Source organism: Dreissena polymorpha, chromosome 9 (genome assembly GCF_020536995.1).
Source record: "Dreissena polymorpha isolate Duluth1 chromosome 9, UMN_Dpol_1.0, whole genome shotgun sequence".
NCBI classification, from domain to species: Eukaryota; Metazoa; Mollusca; class Bivalvia; order Myida; family Dreissenidae; genus Dreissena; species Dreissena polymorpha.
In genome coordinates, this window is record NC_068363.1 from 84,554,731 (window position 1) to 84,562,858 (window position 8,128).

The 8,128-nt window shown below is 35.8% G+C and overlaps 2 protein-coding genes across 3 annotated transcripts in view; one reads left to right on the forward strand and one right to left on the reverse strand.

Annotated features, from left to right (window-relative positions):
* Window positions 1-8,128, reverse strand: part of LOC127845741 (DNA repair-scaffolding protein-like) — a 590,230-nt gene that overhangs the window by 432,018 nt on the left and 150,084 nt on the right. The gene's annotated exons all lie outside the window — the stretch shown is intronic.
* The window catches only part of LOC127845738 (uncharacterized), a 94,366-nt gene that overhangs the window by 1,452 nt on the left and 84,786 nt on the right, over window positions 1-8,128 (forward strand). The gene's annotated exons all lie outside the window — the stretch shown is intronic.

Consider the following 8,128-nt stretch of genomic DNA (forward strand, 5'->3'; position numbering starts at 1 on the left):
GATTTGTTTACAATCTCACCCCCCACTTGCAATCTATATATAACGACTGTTGTCATCCTTTCATGATAATATCACTGTAAATTAATTCATTTTTTTCTGGCTATGACAAATTTCCTCTGACTATGACTTCAAAGTTTCATAGCCACATTGGCTATGAAGACAAAAAAGTTAGTTTTGCAGACTGTAGGTCAAAGGTCAAGTTCTTTGTCACAATAAGTGTGAAAATTGTTTATGATCAATAACTTGTCAATGAATTGACTGATTGGCTTTATTATTCACATGTGCATTGACCTTGGACAGTAAATGACCCCTATTGAAATTGAGGTCACTAGGTCAAAGGTCACTGTCACAATAAGCAGGGCTCTTGGAAATGCTTAATCAAGCATATTTGTTCGCATACATTTGAAAAATGACGCTAATTGGAAACCAATTGAGAGTCCCCAGGACGCACCTTTTTGCACAACTGGGTTCTTCAAGTCAATCCGTTAACAAACAAAACCTGTAAAGCAACCTCATATAAATAAACTCAAGTCAACACAATTTATTTCCTGACACCTGTTTAAAATCCAATTATTCAAATGCAGTTATGTTTCTAAATTGTCCGATAGTTTTCTCACATTCCATCCTCTATGGAGCTAAGCCCTAATGCTTTATCTGACAGTATGAGCATGCTTCCAGTAATGTAGTATTGATTAATGCCGTTTGAAATGACCACTTGCTGATGTGTTACAAATTTACAGTTTTTACCTCCTAGAAACTTGCCCCAAATCAGCATTAACATCAAAGTCCTTTGATGCCTTCTAACACCATTCACAACTTGCAGTTTGTATGGCCCGGAAGGAGCAGGGATCAAGCAACTGGGCGATTTGGGCGATTATATCGCCGTGGCTTCGCTTTAATCGCCCGGATCAAAAGCACCGGCGATATCACTTCGCCCTAAAATCTGGCAATTATCATATCCGCAGCGCTATCTAAGTGGCTTCTGTTTATTACCGAATACACGCCAAAGTCAATCAACTGACCGAATCGACGAAACTCCGCCCCCTGGCGTAGTAAATTACCTATTGAAAATTGATAAGCAACCATTCACAGCGCTCGTCATTCTGGTATTTGGCAGGAATCTCTTGACCAAGCAGAGTGAAATCACTGAAGCGTGTAAGTGTTACAAACGGTGTTTTTACTGCTATTGTCAAGTTTTATGGGGATTATTATCGGCTGAACGGCGCCTTTATGATAGTGAGCAATAAATAAAGAAACACTGTGACAAACTCTCACCACGATAAAAAACGATTATTAGGGCCGCTATTTCTTAACCATTTAATCAATAGTGACTGTCAATACCACGGGCCTGGCAAAAGCATTTAACAAAAACAATTTCTCCACAAAACACATGAAATCTTGTTTCAACACGAATTTGTGAGCATTTCTGTTTAATAGTTTTATTATTATAATATTTTGGGAAAGGTAAAGTTTGATTAAGAAACCAACAATTTCGTAAAAAAAAAAAGTATACCATTCACTCGTTGTACTATATTTCGGATATGTTAAAAATTCAGACATTTAAAGATAGGGACATTTATGTGTTGGTTTGTTGTTGATAGTTAGTAAAATTATATTTTATGATAGTTCAGGCAACTAGAATGGATGGTGGCAATTATCTGAGCCTTTCTGTCAAGAAATATGGGTGAAAAACATTCATTTATTTGAGCCTAGAAATCATCCACCACTTACAGAAAACGTTTTAACAACAGAAGCTGTCAAAGCTGATGTATATCATGTCCAAATGACCAAATATAACTGTTTAACAATATGAAGTGAGATGCTTTATTTTCTGATGTTTTTTCTCTTTCCCTTTCAAATGATGTAAATTGGTGTGATTCTATGTTTAAAATTAAATTGTTAATTTTGAAACATTTACATGTATGCAGCATACTGTTACATTGTTAACATTATTATATTATTTTGGTTATCTGTGTTGTTTATCAAGATGAAAAAAGTTATTTATATACAAATAAAGCTTATTAAGACTTATGAAGGTATGAGTTATGAAGGTACTTATAGTTTTTTTTATGTATTACCATATTTTTTCAAGTGATAATACAGTCAATGACATTAATGTAATGTAGTAAGGTTTCTTTTAATAATCGTCCTTAATTATTGTTCATATTAATAAGGTTAGAATAACAGACAGTTTTCACACTGCGAAAAAGTGGCAACAACTTTTTTTGGGCCAGTGAAACCCCTGGGTCATGGTTCACAATGGTCCATTGGTGATCGCAAAAGATCCACTTCTCCCTAAAACTGCCTCACTTCTCCCTCTCCAGAGCTGAGGGAGAAGTGACTTCTCCCAAAAATTGGAGTATAGCTTGATCCCTGAGGAGGGCATATAGTGATCGGACTGTCCGTCTGTCTGTCCGTTGGTCTGTCACACTTTTGCCTTTAGGTTTAGGAAAATGCTCATAACTTCTGTGTCGCTTCAGATGTACATGTAACCTTCATATTTGGTATGCATGTGTATATGGACAAGGCCTTTCCATACGCACACACATTTTGACCCCTTGACCTTGAACTTAGGGTCCGTGTTTAGGTTTCGAAATCTGCGTTTAGGTTTCGAAAAATGCTTATAACTTCTATGTTGCTTCAGATGTAACTTTCATATTTGGTATGCATGTGTATAAGGACAAGGCCTTTCCATACACACAAAATTTTTTACCCCTGTGACCTTGACCTTGAACTGAAAAAAATTTTGGATCCTAGATTGTCTGTGGTGCGTTTTTGGCCCATTGCCAACCAGTTTTCGTTTGTTTCATCTGCATATATACATATAGTAAGACTATAGCATTTCAAAGTAATTTCAAATTAAAATTCCGCTCATCTTCAAAATCTTACCTTTAGTTTAAACCTATTTATTTTAGCTTGATTGCATCGAAGGCCTAGGGCTTATTTAAACGCTCTCGAGTCTGTCTCCTGGGCCTAGAACCAGTACTTGGTGTCTTTAGGGGGGGGGGGGGATCTAAAAAACGCTCCCACGGTGGGGATGGAACCCGTGACCTCCCGGTCGCTAGGCGGACACCATATCCATTACACCATGGCGACAAGTTGAAACCTTTAGACTTTGCATGTTTCGTCACCGAGTCTTTTTTCAGGATATTGCAACCTACAGTGACAGCAATTTTTTTCCTTCTTTATAAAGTTCCGGTAAACGGCACTTTTCTACAAATTTCCCAATTGCTGTTAAAAAAATTACCAATTTAAGGTAAAAAAAAATAAAATTTTTTTATTATTACCGTATTTTACCATGCATAGCGCGCAGTTTTTTACCTTCAAATTTCAAAATAAAAATTCAGTGCGCGTAATACATTGACACAACGCTTTCCTGGTTGCTAAATTGCAAAAAATCCATTTCGTAATCGTAAATCTTCACAATTGCCGCCATTTTTGTTATTGCAAAAAAACTACACCCTATAATGTTATAGACTGAGGGGGCCGTCGAAACAACAAATAGCGGGAAAGGTTAGGAATGAACGGGGTAGTAATAGTTTTGACAAAAATTAAAAGATGAAAAAAATGTCTTTGTTGGTGTTTTCACACTTCTTCATTGATTGTTCATTAAAAAAAATCGAGGTATATCATTCCCTGTGCGTCGCGGTATTGTTTGTTAAAGTTTTTGTTGTCATGAAAACTCGTTGATTTACAACGCAAAACGTCTTATTTGAACTGAGGCTAATTATTTCAATAATATTTCTCAACTTCGCTTTTGCTTTATTTTGATAATTTAATCCAAAGTTTAATGTTAGCATTTCCGAAAATTTGCACTCTATGTGAATTGACAGTTTGACGTCATCAAAGGAAAGCCGCTTCCTGTCTGAAGCAATAAAGCGACAAGTTTCTCGCCGACAAAATTGGCTTCCTTTGTCTAGCAATCAACATGCCGAACCAATCGTGTGTTTGTTCCTCAATGGCAATCGTCCAATTAAATAATAGCACGTGCAAAGCTCCGCCTTCGAACCTTTTGCAGAGAACGGAGGTGGAGTTCAACGGTTAATTGAGCAAGTGTTTTACGTAAGTTGAGTTCCGATTTGCCGAAATTACTAGGCCCTAAGCATTGAAACGACGAATACATTTATCAATGATTTTCCGATCTCTGCATAAATATGCAACTGTGCGAGTATACTACGTAGGTTACAAACCAACAATAGAGATAAAGACTCGTTTTATTTTCTTTCAATAGAGACAAACAAATAATATTAGTCAAATGGCTTTACGCCGATAACGCCAACTGTATGGAATTGAGCGTTCGGGTGTATTGTTTGTCTTACTATAAATACTTATCAACTAGACGCAGTGAAGGCGCGAAATACCGGGTCAAACTGGATTTATTGGGGAGCATCTCTTAATGGGGAAATATTTAAGTCGATGAAAAATAAAATGGGATCCACGGACGATTTGCGTAAAATTGGACATTGAGATGTTGCGGGTCTGCAGAAGAAGATGTCATACGATGTTGTGAGCGGCAGGTAATGAAAATGTTACACTGTTCAAATGTGAGGAATAGGTAATAGTGGTTCGAATTTAACGCGCAGGGGTCTTGAAAAAACATGCGCAGCGGCAATAAGGACATAACGGTGTTTTCGAGAGAATAATCTTAAAAATTGTCGAAAATATAGTGCTATGCAACCCATGCTCCTGATCGTATAAACGCTCCATACTTTAAAACAAAAAATTAAGCGCCCGAAAAACTCAGATTAAATGATAGCGCAATATAAGAATGGTGGCCATTTTCGGCCAAATTTTCAGGTTTTTGGTCTTGAATTCTTTTTTTTCTCCATTTTGGCTTTAAAAATTTGCATGCGCGTTATACATGGTAGCGCGCTATACATGGTAAAATACGGTTTTATTTTTTTTTTTGAAAATGCAACATTTTGTTAGTTTCCCTATGCAGCTCTATGGTTTGAACCTAGGTAAATATAATATTGACAGCTTGAAAACACTTAGTTAGCAATTTTAAAGTATTTGGGAGCATAAAATCAAATACACCAATTTCCCAATTTGAGGGTTTCACGACTCCATTTTTCCCAATTTTCAGGCTTTCACGACTCAATTTTTCCCAATTGGACCGGTACGGGTACTTTTCCCAATTGGACAAAAAAAAATCGCTGAGTGAATGTGTTGGAATTCTGCACCTTAATGCATAGGTCACATTACATTGATTTTGATTCATTCTCAAAGCGAAGCCAATTATTATCAACTTTCCATGACTCTTGGAATGCTCTAGTTTTTTGTGTTTTAATTTTTATTTTTTTTTTGTTCAGACTCATTTTCGTCCAAAGGACGCTTTGAGGTTAAAGAAGCCATGTTAGCGACTGTACGGACAAAGTGGTTACTTCCATTTATATTGTAGACGATATGAATTACTCTTCCAATGTGTTACAAATTCGAAACTTTAAGTAAACTTTAATTGCAATTAAACCGCGCGTGTTTTTCATGTTTTCCTTTGATTAAAATACGCCGCTGTTAGTTAGCATAGTGTGTGAGTAAAACGATCAAATTAATTAATCACCTTTTCATTATAATCGAAAATCGGCAGAAAGTTGTAACATCAACGACATAGAACTAATTATTTAATTATCACTCTTTAATTTAGATCGATAGTCAGCTTGGAAATAATTAATTTATTGTCACGCTTATTTTCATTTTTAATCTTATAATACGACATTTGCGACCGGCCGCTATTTTGTTTGCAGACAACAATATTAACTGTGTATTCAAAGCTCCACCCATTTTTACGTTTCATTCAAAAACGTCATTTCATGTGTAAGCGAGCTCAGTTTTGATTGGCCAGCTACCATGTGCACTTCAATAACAATAAGGTCAAGCGATGTCTCGATACAGGTGCAGACCGGTTTTCGTTCACTGTTCAAATTGCGAATACTTTCATTCAAACAAAGAGAAAAATATTGAAAACCTTAACCAGCTTCGGGTTAAAATGGCGGCTGTTTTTAATGAAATTTTACGAGATTTTAGCATTTTCACAAATCGGATTTTTCTTGAGCCAAATTCTCAATATTTTCTCAAATGGCTCAAGTGGCGAACGACAGCGGGAGCCCTGCTTGTGAACACTGTAGAAGTCACATTTGATGCCCAATCTTCATGTAACTTTGTCAAAATGTTTGTCTAAATGATATGTTGGTTGAGCTCAAAAATGGTTCCGGTTGAAAAACATGGCCGCCGGGGGGCAGGCAGTATTCCTTATATGGCTATTGAGAAACCTTGTGAACACTCTAGAAGTCACAATTATAGCCCAATTATCATGAAACTTGGTCAAAACATTGATTTCATTGATATCTCGGACGAGTTCGAAAATGGTCCAGATCGATGAAAAAACATGGCCGCCAGGGGGCGGGGCAGTTTTCTCTATGTGTATATAGTGAAAACATGTGAACACTCTAGAAGTCACATTTTTGGTATAATCTTCATGAAATTTTGTCAGAACATGTGTTTTCTGGGTATGACGGTTGTGTTCGAAAATGGTTCGGATCGATAAAAAAACATGGCCGCCAGAGGGGGGGTCATTTTCCTTATATTTATATAGTAAAAAAACTTGTGAACACTCTAGAAGTCACATTATTTGCCTAATCATCATACACATTTTTCTAAACAATGATTTTATAGATATCTCGGATGAGTTCGCAAATGGTCATGATGGGTGGAAAAACATGGCCGCCAGGGGGTGGGGCAGTTTTCTCTATATGTATATAGTAAAAACATGTGAACAGTCTATAAGACACATTTTTTGCCCAATCTTCATGAAATTTGGTCAGAACATTTGTTTCCTGTGTAGTAAAGTTTGGTTTTATTATGTCATTATTATGTTAAATTAACTGTATTATGTAATTTTTCATAACACAGAATTTTAATAATTACATGTAACATAACTGTTTTAGTCATTAGCACTTATGACAAGCCTATCAAGTAAGAGATAGCTGCAAGAAAGACAAGATGTACATAATTTTGCAGTATTTATCACCCTTGTGTAACCTGGTTCAGTAATCTATTTTTAGTTCTGCTCTGGAATTTGGGAAGATATTGATCATTGTAAATGGACTGTTCTGAGGGAAAAATAGACTCTTCTGCCAGTGCTCTCAGAACTGTATAAAATAAGCTGTTTTGGCTGATTTAATCACCTATTGATGCTTTCTTGAGAAGGTATCAGCTCTTGAAAAAGGTTGGAATTTTGAAATAATTAAACTCTAAATTATTGTAACACCAGCATCAAGACATTTTGGCATTATTTTCCAAATTATTCTTATTATTTAGATTATTTTTATTTGGTATTTTCTAAATTAATAAGACTCTATTTTATTTCAATTACTTTAGTAAATTCTTCTTATTTTTACATTTGATTCACTGAAGTTTCCTAATCTCCATAAATTGTGTTCTTTAGATTAAGTTAGACCTATTTTCTAAACTAGATTTTTGAAGCAATTTCTAGACTTACAGTAACTAATATTTATATCAGTTTTTTTTTCGACAGATTGTGAACTTCTTTTTACATTTATTAAGGTATTTGATGCATTTTGTTCATTTTTGTAACGATACTTAGATTCTTTAGACTTGGCTTGTACCTGTTCTCAATTCTCTGTCATTGTTCTTCATTGTCCGAGTTCTTGGCATAAAAGTTAGTTATTTTTCGTTAAAGCTGCTTTGGTTTTCACTTATAGATAAATTCTTTGAGTGTATTCAGGTGTATCTGACTGGACGCCTTTAGTTAATTGAATTACAACCAGTCAGTGTAGTCAACCTGACCGGAAATAAGCGTTTGTCAAATAAATATTTCCGCATTACATAAGTGCTCACAAAATTACATAACTCGTAACCGTCCTGTGACTGGTTCACTTGCGTAAGCGAACAAGACCGCACTACCACACCTGGATACGACAGTTGAGTTCGAAAATGGTTTGGATCGGTAAAAAAACATGGCCGCCAGGGAGGGGTCTTTTTCCTTATATTTATATAGTCACAAATCTTGTGAACACTCTAGAAGTCACATTTTTTGCCTAATCTTCATGAAATTTTGTCAAAACATTAATTATGTGGATGTCTCGGATGAGTTTGAAATGGTCGTGAT